This window comes from Talpa occidentalis, unplaced genomic scaffold, assembly GCF_014898055.3.
Source record: "Talpa occidentalis isolate TD23 unplaced genomic scaffold, MPIMG_talOcc4v2.1 talOcc4.5, whole genome shotgun sequence".
NCBI lineage: Eukaryota > Metazoa > Chordata > Mammalia > Eulipotyphla > Talpidae > Talpa > Talpa occidentalis.
In genome coordinates, this window is record NW_023604861.1 from 89,338,699 (window position 1) to 89,351,032 (window position 12,334).

The 12,334-nt window shown below is 37.0% G+C and overlaps 1 protein-coding gene and 1 pseudogene across 5 annotated transcripts in view; both read left to right on the forward strand.

Moving 5' to 3' along the window:
• The window catches only part of CTNNA2 (catenin alpha 2), a 1,153,910-nt gene that overhangs the window by 90,762 nt on the left and 1,050,814 nt on the right, over positions 1-12,334 (forward strand). The window lies entirely within an intron of this gene.
• LOC119258589 (40S ribosomal protein S7-like) lies at positions 7,423-8,011 on the forward strand (annotated as a pseudogene).

The window sequence follows — 12,334 nt, forward strand, 5'->3', positions numbered from 1 at the left end:
AGCATTATTGGGTGCGTGTGTGGGTGGACTTGCAATCAAAAGAATTCTATTGCCTGTTAAACTGGGAACTGGATCTGGGCAATCAAAAGAATTCTATTGCCTGTTGAACTGGGAACTGGATCTGGGCAATTAGAGGTTCCTTACCACCATCCCCAAGCACCCACTTGCTTTCCCAAAAATTGTCTCACAATATTTCCTGAGATAAAATGTATTGGTAAGATCATCTGCAGAGGATGTGAGTAAAACCCCTTTAAATCCTTTACATAAACTTTTGAAATTTGGGAAGAGGTATGGAAAACAGTGACTGCCTAAGACAAAGCCTCTAGGGGAGTTCCCTTGATCATTCAAAATGCTACCTGCCCACATGGAACAGTCAATCCTTGGCCTCTGTTGTGCAGGGGCTAGTACACAGGTTGTGACCCAACAGGGAAGGGGCAGAGGTTTTCTGTCCTTGGCTTGACATGGAAACACCTATATGGTCTTCGTTCTTGCTTCAGGAGCCTTATATACAAGCAATTATGGCAGAGTATAATTACTGTTCTTTTGGTAATTGCGACAGCTGCACGAGATTATAGCAGGAGCCCCCACTTGGTTCTTGAAAGTCTTAGGAAGATACACAAAGGAGACATATAAAACAAGACCAGAAATGTTAGCCAAAGTTTGAAAACTACATTTTAGGAGACATTTCACAATTCTTTTGAGTAAAACATAAAAAGGTAAGAAAGAACTTTGAGCAATTCATCATTGCTAGAATTTAACCAGTGGTGAATTGATATTATAAAATGAGATAGAAACTAAGAGGTTGAGCAACACACTCTTTATCAGACAATAGAGGCTCAACTAATATTGTTTGATGAATGTGTAACAAACAGGATAATTGCTATAATTGAAGATTATGGCTTTTAATAGTTGTGAAAAAGATATAACACCTTAAAAGAGTACCAGTGAAACCATCCAATATGTTTTTCCTTCTGGCTTGTTTCACTGAGGATGATCCCTTCCAGCTCCATCCATGTTGCTGAAAATGGCATGAGTTTATCTTTTTTGATTGCTGAGTAATAATCTAGTGTGTGTATACACAACATCTTCTTAATCCAGTCATTTATTTTGGGACATTTGGGATGTTTCTATATCTTACCTGTTGTAAATAGTGCTGTAATAAACTTATAGGAGGAATATAGGGGAATGAAATAAGGAATCAGGAAAAAATAATAAATTAAAAATTAACAGGTAACTATAAATCAGAGACATTCTGCAGGGGTAGGAAAGGCAGAGGGATCAAAACAGGGGAGGAAAGAGCACAAGGGACTATGGTGATGATGCATGGGTGAATTGATGTTGGGAATTTTAGAGGGACTACACCTGAGAGGAGAAAGTACACATTGTACAAAAAGAAGAATGATGTAAAATATATGTAAAATTAAAACAAAACAAAACAAAAGAATGCCAGTGATTTTCTAACTTAGGGTGTAGATCCATATTGGAAGACTATAAAATTGACATAGTAAGGTATGATAAATGACTTTAGTGCCAGGAAGGAACAGAGCAGGATCTCTGTGATCTGAGCAGATAGGTAAAGGAGAGTCCTGAAGCCTTGGTGGCTTTTCAGGCTTTTATTGAGCTTTTACCAGGTAGATGGCAGGCAGGGGTGCTGGGCCAGGGGGCCCTGGAAAGCTGGTAGGCCTCCCAGCCCCCAGGGAATCTTCACTCTTTCCTGGCTTTCTGGCATTCTCTTGTGGTCTGCTTCTCTGCTGGTTCTGCTCTCATTTTCTTCTCTTTCTCTCACTCTGCTACTCTTGTTCTCTCTTCTACTGCTCGTTCTCTTCTACTGTCGTCCCCATGATGCTGCCCTTATAAGCCCAGTCTCAGCCCAGGTGTGCCCACCTATGCATGCCCACACCCCACTCCAGGTGCGCACCATCAGGCGTGCAGGATGCAGGGCTCCATCATCAACACTAATGGTGGGAGGGCGGAAAAGCCTGACACTTTTCCACTTACCCTACAATGACTTAAAAACAGCATAAAATAGAGAAGAGCACCTGGAGAAGCAGTATTGTGAAACTTTGATTCTTTAGGTACATGTTTGTGTGCCTTGAATAGTGATGGTAAATGGAAAATGTATTGTTTATTGTGGTTTGGCATCAAAGACTCTTGAAAGTCACTGTGGTCAAGAAAATTGCTTTCTGGGATGTGTTTACATGCTGTGAAGGAACCTGGAGAAGCATAAAGAGACCGGGAACTGGACACATTGGGTTCTTTTGCTTTGTGCCTAAGGAAGGAATCATCTGTATCAAGGCAGCTGATGACTACTGTGCAAACCTGAAACTTTGCCTTCAGTCCCAAGGTGACTTCCATGGTGTTGTAATATAGATAAATTGAGAATAATGGCTAGCGCAGAGTAGTTATTTTCCCTTTACAAATGACTAATTGATGGTTAATTGAGCTAAATTCCCCTACTGTGGATTCTTTGGAGATCATTGTTGGTCCTCTGGCAGGTTTAGAGATTTCCTGGCTTCTCGGAAAAGATCTGAATTCTTTCTGGACCGGTTTGGGGGAATTGTGGAATGGATGGTTGGTTGTGTGTGATATGAGGGGCATTCAAGTATTTCTTTGTTTTATCTTTTTGATTAAATGGTGAGAAAATAAATTTCCTATGAGAACTACATTCCTTTTATGTCTTTTAGCCAGAAGGTTAATCTCAGCAATCAGTTCCTTAAGTAGATTTTATGCAAAACAGAAAATGGCACTTCTGAGGTGGTTCTCATATCTCCTGTTGTAACGGAGTGTGTTTTGTGCTTAGACATGGGAAAGTAGAGAGGGGAAGTGTAACCCCAGAATTGGGACTTCAGATGAGGCTTTTCAGGGTAATGGTATGTAGATTTGATGTTAAACCACAACTAGAAGTTAGCCTAAGGAGTGCAGAATGGAGTGGAAAAGTGCATGTTTTGAGAAAAAGAATGACATGTGCACAGGGCTGGTAGTTTTCACATAAATTCAAGAAGTTGAGATTGACTTTACTGAAGATTGCAGAGTAATGACAGAAGTGAGACATCTATCTGATAATATAAATTAAAGGCCAGTCATGAAGGGTGTGCAAGTAATGGTAAGGAGTTTCACCTGTATACAGAGAAAAATGAGAAGCATTAATCTGTCTTAAGAAGCAAAATGAGACAGTCATTTTGAATTTTACAAAGCTCCCTCTACCTGTTACATGGTGTAGGGTCAGGAAGACCACAGGGCAGGTTTTCTAGGATCCAGCAGACCGGGTAAAGGAGGAGTCAGAGTCCTCAGTGGTTTTTTGCAGGTCTTTTATTGGGATTACCAGGTACACGGCAAGCAGGGGTGCTGGGGGGCCGGGAGGCTGGCAGGCCTCCCAGCCCCCAGCAAGTCTTCACTCTTATCTGGGCTCTCCAGCGTTCTCTGCTTCTCTATTGGCTTCTGTTGGTTCTCGGCTTCTTGGCTTCTGCTGGCGTCCCCATGACGCTGACCTTAAAAGCCCAGTCTTAGCCCAGATGAATCCCATGTACCTATGCCCACACCCTATTCCAGGTACCCGCCATCAGGCATGCATTCAGGACCGCAAGGATCCATCATCTGTCCTGATGGCGGGAGGGCAGAAGAGCCTGACATTTTTCCATACCCTGCACATGGAGAATACTTTGTAGGCTATGGATTTAAAAACAGAGATTGTTAGGGGATCTTTGAAGAAATCAGGGCAGAGAAAAGAGAAGATCAGTAATGTTAACAAGAATGAATATTTTAAATGAAAATTGTCCCTATTTTCACATTTTTATGGTGGCAGTCTCTGTTTTGAAATAAACAAAGATTTTCATGATGCTTATTGCAACATTGTGGTAACAAAATACAAAACCAAAATATCTATCAGCAGACTGTTTGGATATACTGTGAATATTATGTAATGTATTAATGTTCTATTCCTGTTTAACTATACTGACATAAAGGTAATGGTTCCAAACCAGGCATATTTATTATCTCATCTTCTGTGGAACTGGAGTCCAGTCACAATCTAGTTGGGTCCTCTCTTTCAGAGTCTTAACAAGGCTCCAATCAAGGGTCCACTGGACCCCTTTCTCATCAGGCTGGGAATGAAAAAGTTCTGAGCTTGTGCAGTTACTGGTGGCATAGTTTTCCTTGCAAGCTGCCATGTGTAGTATCACCTTTTTTTTTTTTTTTTTTTTTTTTTTGTAGGCTTGTCCTTACCTCTTTGCTCTGTGACACTATCTATTGGACAGTTTACAACATGGCAACTTGCTTCTTTAAATTTAGCAAAGGAGAGTGTTTCTCATATTAAGACAAATGTTATAATTTTATAGTCATGTGCACATAATCACATACACCCAATCTTCTTTGTTGTGCTGTGTTGCCTAGAGGCAAGTCACATTCTGTCTACATTAAAGCAAAGTTATTACATAATGTATGAACAACAGGAGACAAGAGTCTGTCTACCACAGAGAGTTGTGGAAAAGAATTATTGTGATTTTTTTTTTGTTTTAAAAATACTTTTTGTTTTATTTTTTTAACACTTTTTAAAATTATTTTTTTTTAATTTTTTTACATCACTGTTCATTTTTAAACAATATTTGCTTCCCCCCACCTCCTCAGGTGCAGTCCCCAGAGTTTCCTTCACCAATGCACCAGTGCACCATCACCTCAGTTCTTGTGTTCCTCCCTCCCTCCCTCTGATCCCTCTCCCTCCTCCTCCCCTGCAGGATGTCTCTGATTTATAATTGCCTGTTTTTTGCTTTGTTGTGTTTTGTACTGTTATTATTTTTTTACACTGATGTCTTATTTGGTTCCCCTATTTTCCTGCTATAAGTGAAACCATCCGATATTTTTCTTTTTCCTTCTGGCTATTTCACTGAGCATAATTCCTTCTAGCTCCATCCACAATGCTGTGAATGGCATGAGTTTATCTTTTTTTGATTGCTGAATAATATTCCATTGTGTACGAATTATCTAGATCTTTATAGACCTGAATTGGTGCCCATGATCTATTATTAAATTGCAGAGTACTTTCTCTATACAGTGTAATCTTGTTTTGACAAAAAAGCAAGCAAAATGGTGTCAGTGAGTACATATTATGTTTATATGTACAGGGAAAGAGTGGAAGTGGAGATAGTGCCCATGTATCTTAAGAGAGGAAAAGATAGATTTAGCTTGTGCTAAAATTATTCATTTTTCCTTTATATATTTATGTGATTTTCATCAGTTATAACAAACATGGGTTAATATTTAATTTTTTAAAAATTTAAAAATTAAACTATAATTGCAGACTCCATGGTGACCACTAAAAATGCAAAAATGAAGTATAATTGATATGCTAAGATATGGCAGATACTGGAATCCATAAATGCTAAATTTAATCACCAAAAAAACCGTAATGCAAGACAGGAAAAAACAGATAACAAAATAAAACAGTAATGAATGTGGTAGATATTAATCCACTTATATCAACAATTGCTTTAAATGTCAGTGGCCTAAATGTACCAGTTAAGAGAGATGTCAGAGTAGATCATGTTGTCTACATAAACCAAATTTAAATGTAACAATGCACATAGCTTAAAAGTAAATGGGTAAAGAATAACATGTATTCACTTAATAAGAGCTAGTTAAACTATGTGAGGCAAAAATTGAAAGAACTGCAAGGAGAAATAGATGAATCCACTATCATTGTTGGAGACTTCAACACCCTTCACTAAGACATGAATAGCTACAGCAGGCAGAAAAGAAGTTAGGCACGGTTGAAATGAAAGACACCATCAATTAATTGGATATAATTACATCTATAGAGTACATCATTTGCAGGATACATATTTTTCTCAAGTTCTCATGCAGTATAACTAAGATAGCCCACATTCTGGGCCATTTGACATACCTTAACAAATTTAAAAGAACAGAAATTATAAATGTCTACTCTCAGATCACAATGTAATTAAACTAGAAATCAGAGTAACAGAAAGATAACTTGAAAATTCCTAGAATATGTGGATTTCAAACAACATATTTATAAATGATCAAAAAAGAAATCTTGAAAAATTTAAAAATATTTTAAATAAAATTACAATTTCTCAAAATTTGTGTGATACAGTGAAAGTAGTGCTTTCAGGGAAACTTGTAATATTGAATGCATATATTAAACAAGAAAGATTTGAATCAGTCATTGAGGTTTCCATGTTAGGAAGCTAGAAAAAGAAAAACAAATTGAATCCAAAGTAAGCAGAATAAAAGAAATATTAAGAATTGGAGCAAAAATCAGTGAATTTCAGAAAAGGCATTTAATAGAGAAAAAGCCATGAAATCAAAATCTGGTTCTCCACTAGGCATGCTGTGAAAAACAGAGAATAGATACAAATTACCAATGTCATGAATGTAAGAAAAACATTACTATAGATGCCATGGAAATTAAAATGATAATAAAGGAATATTATGAACAGCTTTATGCCCATAAATTTGATAATCTAGATGAATTAAACCAATTCCTTGAAAGACACTGTTTACCAAAATGCACACAAGAAGAAATGGATATCTCAACAGGCTTTTGTCCATTTTTAAAAGGTGAATTAGCAATTAATATTATCTTCTATAACCTGAAACCGGAAACATCACACCCACATTGATTCACTGGTGTTAACTACCAAATATTTTGCAAAAAATACCAGTTCTCCACAATACCTTTCTGAGGATAGAAACAGAGGAAGAACTTCCTAACTATATAATTCTATAGGCCATCATTACCCTGATATCAAAATCTGACAGAGACATTATAAGAAAATGATAATGGTCTTTTGTAAAGATTGATGCAATGACTCTGAACAAACTATTAGAATTTTAATTATAAAATTATAAATGATAAAATTTACTTATAAAACATTAGAACCATAGCCAAAAGGGATTGATCCCAGCTAGTACAATATTTGAAAATTAAATAATATAATTCATTACATCAACAGACTAAGAAAGGAAAATTACATGATATTCACAGTAAATACAGAAAAAGCATTTGACAAAATCCAATACACATTCATAATATATATAAAAAAATCTCACTACCCTAGGAGTAAGGGGAGCTTCCTCAACTTTATGAAGAATATTTACAAAAAAATCTACAGTTGTCATCATCCTTAAGAGTGAGAAATTAAAACTTTACCATTAACATAAGGTATAAAACAAGGATGTATTCTCTCATCATTCCTTTTCAATATCACTCTGAAAATTTTTTCTGATGTGGTAAGGCAATAAAGAAGTTAAAATGTATATAGATTGGATAGTAATATATAATACTGTCTTTGCCAGAAACTGAGCATAGTCTATATAGAAAATGTGAAAGAATTAATTAAGAAAGGTTGGAATTAAGAAGTGATTATAGCTCTTCCCAGGCCAGCGCTCTACAAGGAGAAGGCCATGTTCAATTCTAGCATAAAGATCGTGAAGCCCAAAGGTGAGAACCTGGGGCTAGTTCGAGTCTGGCATCTCTCAGGTGCTGCTGGAGCCAAAGATGAACTTGGACCTCAAGGTGCAGCTGCCAGAGCTAAATGTCACTGTGGACAAGGAAATTGAGTTGGTGGAGGCCCGAAAGCTATCATACTCTTTATTCCTATTCCTCAACTGAAGTCTTTCCAAAAAACCCAAGTCTAGCTGGTGTGGGAACTTGAGAAGTTCAGTGGGAAGCACGTGGCTTTCACTGCTCAGAAGAGAGTTCTTCCTAAGCCAACTTGGTAAAGCCCTACAAAAAATAAGCAAAAGTGCATCAGGAGCTGCACTTTGTCAGCTGTGCAAGATGCCATCTTGGAGGACTTGTCTTTCTGAGTGAGACCGTGTGCAAGAGGATCCATGTGAAAATGGATGGCAGCAGGCTCACAAAGGTCCATTGGGATAAAAAGCGCAAGAGAACAACATGGAACACAAGGTTGAAACATTTTCTGGTGTCTATAAGAAGCTCACAGGCAAGGCTTTTAACTTTGAATTCTCAGTTTCAGTAGTAAGCAAATGACTAATAAGGTTTTAGTTTACAACATTAATATACAAAGTCATTTGCTTTTCTATACCCTAATAGTGAATAAACAGAATTTGAAATTAAAAATACAATATCATATATGTATCCCAAAAATGAAATACTTAGGTTTAAATCTAACAAAATATGTATACAATCTATAGGCAAAAGACTGCAAAAATCTGATGAACAAAATCAAAGAACTGTATGAATGGAGAGGCATTCCAAATTCAGGATAGAAAGACTCAACATTGCCAAGATATCAGTTGTTCCCCAAACTGCCGCAAGTTATTTTATGGATATAGAGGAACTGATTCTCAAGTTTGTATGGAGGGACTAAAGGCCCATGACAAGCAGCACAATATTGAAGGGCAGAACAAAGTTGGAGGACTCTCTTTACCCAACGTCAAGATTTGCTAGAAAGCTATGTGATCAAGACACTATGTTGGTGGAAAAATAAAATAAAATAGAAAACCCAAACTAGATTCTTATATAATCAACTGATCTTTAAGGAGCAAGAATATTTTTTTTAAAAGATTTATTTATTTATTTATACAAGCACTGAGTATAGTCAGAAGCGTGGGAGGGTGAGACAATTCACCAGAGCCGGAGCGGGGAACAGAACAGGCAGACTGACAAAATACACTGCTGAGGGGAGCAGCGGGCATGGCAGGAGAGGTCTGCCACCCCATGTGGGACCCTCGCTGGTGGCCGGGGATTGAACTGGCACTGCAGAGGCTACAGGAAGCTTTACAGCCCAGCACTCAACAGCTGCACCACCAGGGGAGGCCCAGGAGCAAGAATATTACAAGGAGCAAAGCCTCTTTAACAAATGATGCTGGAACCATAGGACATTCACATGCAAAAGAATGGATCTGCATACAGACTTTATACCTCTCACAAAAATTGACTCAAAGTGAATCATAGACATACATGTAAAATACAGAGCTGAAACTACTCGAAGATAACAGGAGCAAACCTAGATAACATTGGATATGTGATGCTGTTTTTGCTACAACACAAAAGGCACAGTTCATGACAGAAATATATGAACTAGACTTCATTAAAATTGAAAAATTCTGCTTTGCAATAATTCAAGACATTTGGAAGATAAGCCACAGACTGGGAAGAAATATTTGCAAAAAACACATCTGATAAAGGACTGTTATCCAAAATAAAATAGAACCCTTAAAACTCAACAATATCAAAACAAATAACCTAATGAAAAAATGACCAAAGAACATAATAGACTCCCTCACCAAATAAGATATGCCGATAGTATAAGAATATGAAAAGATGCTCTACATCATATGTCACCAGGGAAATGCAAATTAAAACGAGTGGAGGTATAGACTATTAGAATGGTAACAATCTGGAACACTGATTAACCCCAAATCCTGGCAATGATGTGGATCAGTAGGAACTCTCATTCATTGCTAGAGGGAATGTAAAATGGTAATTTTGGAGAATAATTTGACAGTTTCTTACAAAACTAAAAGTACTGTTACGATGTGATCCAATTATCATGCCCCTTGGAATCTACCTAAAGCAGATGAACGCATATCTACACAGTAATCTGTACAAGGGTGCTTATAGGTGCATTATTCAAAATTGCCAAAACTTGGAATCAAAATTTCCTTCAGTAAAAAAATGGATAAATAAACCGGGGTTCACAGAGACACACTATGGGGGGCGGGCAAAGGATTGGTGTCAAAATAAGGGGGTGCAATTGTACAGGGAATAGAAAAATAAAAAAAAAATTAAAAATAAACCGGGGTTCATATGGACAATGGAATATTATTCTGTGCTAAAAAATGAACTGAGTGGGTCTTTCAGTTTCCTATCATGCATATGTTAACTTTTATAAATGTTGTTTTAAAAACCTAAAGGAATGATTATCAAGTCATGGAAAGACATGAATAAAACTTAAGTACATGTTACTAAATGAAAGATGTCATCTGAAAAGGGGACATAGTGTTTGATTCTAACTATATGATTTTCTGGGAAAGGCAAATATACAGGGGTCAAAATGTTTAGTGCTTTCCAGGGAGAGCTGTGTCATGATATGGATGAATAGGCAAAACACAAAAAGGATTTCAGTGCAGTCAGAATACTGTGCATTATATTGATAGATGTATGTCTTTTTTTTAAAAGATTTTTTATGTATGCATATAAGAACTGGGGTATAGGCCAGAGGTGTGGGGAGTGAGAGGATTCACCAGAGACAGAGTGGGGAACAGAACAGGCAGATTGACCCATGTACACTGCTGAGGGGAGCAGCGGGCGAGTCTGGAGAGGTCTGCTGCGCCATGTGGGTTGCTCCCTGGGTGTCTGGGCACTAGGATCGAACTCGTCCTGCAGAGGCTGCAGACAGTTTCATAGGTTGCGTTTCAACCCCTTGCGCCATCAGGGATGCCCCGATAGATGTATGTATTTAAACATTTGTCCAACCTGATATTATATACAGTGTCAAGAGTGAACCCTAAGTTAAACTATGTACTTTCAATGTGTCATGTACTTTCATTTTGGTAAAAAGAAAAATTACCATTCTTTTACATGATGTTGATAATGGGACACAACATGTGTATGTGGAGTTTAGGGATGTATGGCATCTCTACTTCTTTCTCATTTTTGTTGTACACCTTAAACTGCTCTAAAATAATAAATATTTCTTTCTAAATAAAATAATATTTTTAATAAAAAATAAAATATATATAAAACCAAAACTAAGCAAAAGAAAATTAAACCTTTCCTCAAAACTATAGGGTTATTAGTATCCTCCCAGTGTTACAGAATTAATAACACATGATAAATGCAATATTTACCTTTCTTTTTCTCTTTTAAGTTTCTGTAAGATGTAAATATCCAAGGTATAAAAATTCTCAATTATTTGTGGTATGGTGGAAAGTTTATTTTCCAATGAAATAGAGATGTTTTACTTTTTTAAACTTGTAATCCTTTTTTTAGCTTGTAAGTTTATGTAAATGCAGAATAGCTAGAGATGAGTTTTTATCAAGTTTATAAATACATGTATACAGGTAGTGAATTATTGATTTAATCGATACATTGCTTTAAAAATCTCTTATGTAATAGGCACTGTGCTTGATTCTGAGACTGTGAAGATGGAGAGTGCTTATCTGAAGGAGGGCTCTAGAAACACATAATTAAAATGAAGAGTAATTTGTTGTGAAAAGTATTTGTACCTATACCTAGAATGGTGTGTGAAACAAGAAATTCAGAAGACAGCAGACTTTTGTTGGTGAAACATTAAATATCAGTGGGACTTTGGGAGATTGTCTGCTACATAAGAAAGAACAGTTTGGTATAGTCTTATGTGTAAGTGGACATGAGTCCCAAGAATAGCAGGGATGTGTGTGTGTTGTCCTGAAGAGATGGGGAAGGTTTGGAAAATGAGTGTGAATCTGGAAAATAGGATGGCAGAGTCTTAGGGAACAGTGTGCATAGATCATCAGAAGACATGCTGAACAACCTTGTGTTACAAGAGATGACAACTAATCACTGAAAGGGTTTAGTCAGGAAGAAAACATTGAATTGCAATTTAGAACAATTGCTCTGGGGCTAATGTGACAGGTTGTATGGAGAGTTTGACATTCGGGCTTGAAGATGAGAATATTAAAGTCAGGAAATTTTCCAGAATGCTTGTAGAAACAGCATATAAATAAGAATTTTTAACATTTAATATTTTTCCTGAGTTATTGAAGGTTGATTCTGAGTTTGGTAAAGATGTGCAGCTAGATGTAAGTTTTCCAAGCTCCCTTCTCTGTCACTACTCTCCAGGACTGCTTCTGTGGCAGACATTTTGGGGTCTATAGCTTTGGGAATGTATTTGGCTGTATCATCTCATGAAATAATCACCAAAACATCAAGGAAATAGTTACCAACTTGTTTGTAAAGACATAGATTTTTTTTTAAGGTTTATTTATTTCCGCATACAACAATGGGGGTACAGGTGAGAGGCGTGGGCGGGGGGAGGTGAGAGGATTCACCAGAGACAGAGAGGAACAGAACAGGCAGATAAACAACACATTCTTATTTGATGGCATTTTTGCAGGTTGTTTCTTCCAATTCTCAACACTTGTGTTGCTTAGGTGTTTCAGCAATTATTTTGTTTTGCCATAAATCATAAAAACAAGTTAGCATATGAATCCAAGAAGTGAAGAAGCTACCAGGTTACTGAAATATTCCAAAGTGTGTTTAACACAATAATAAGGCTACACATTTGTGTTCTCAGGCCCATTTTATGGGAAGTTTGCAGGTTGATTATGATCCTGTAAATACTCTGTCCAGTGCTTCCTGCCACCT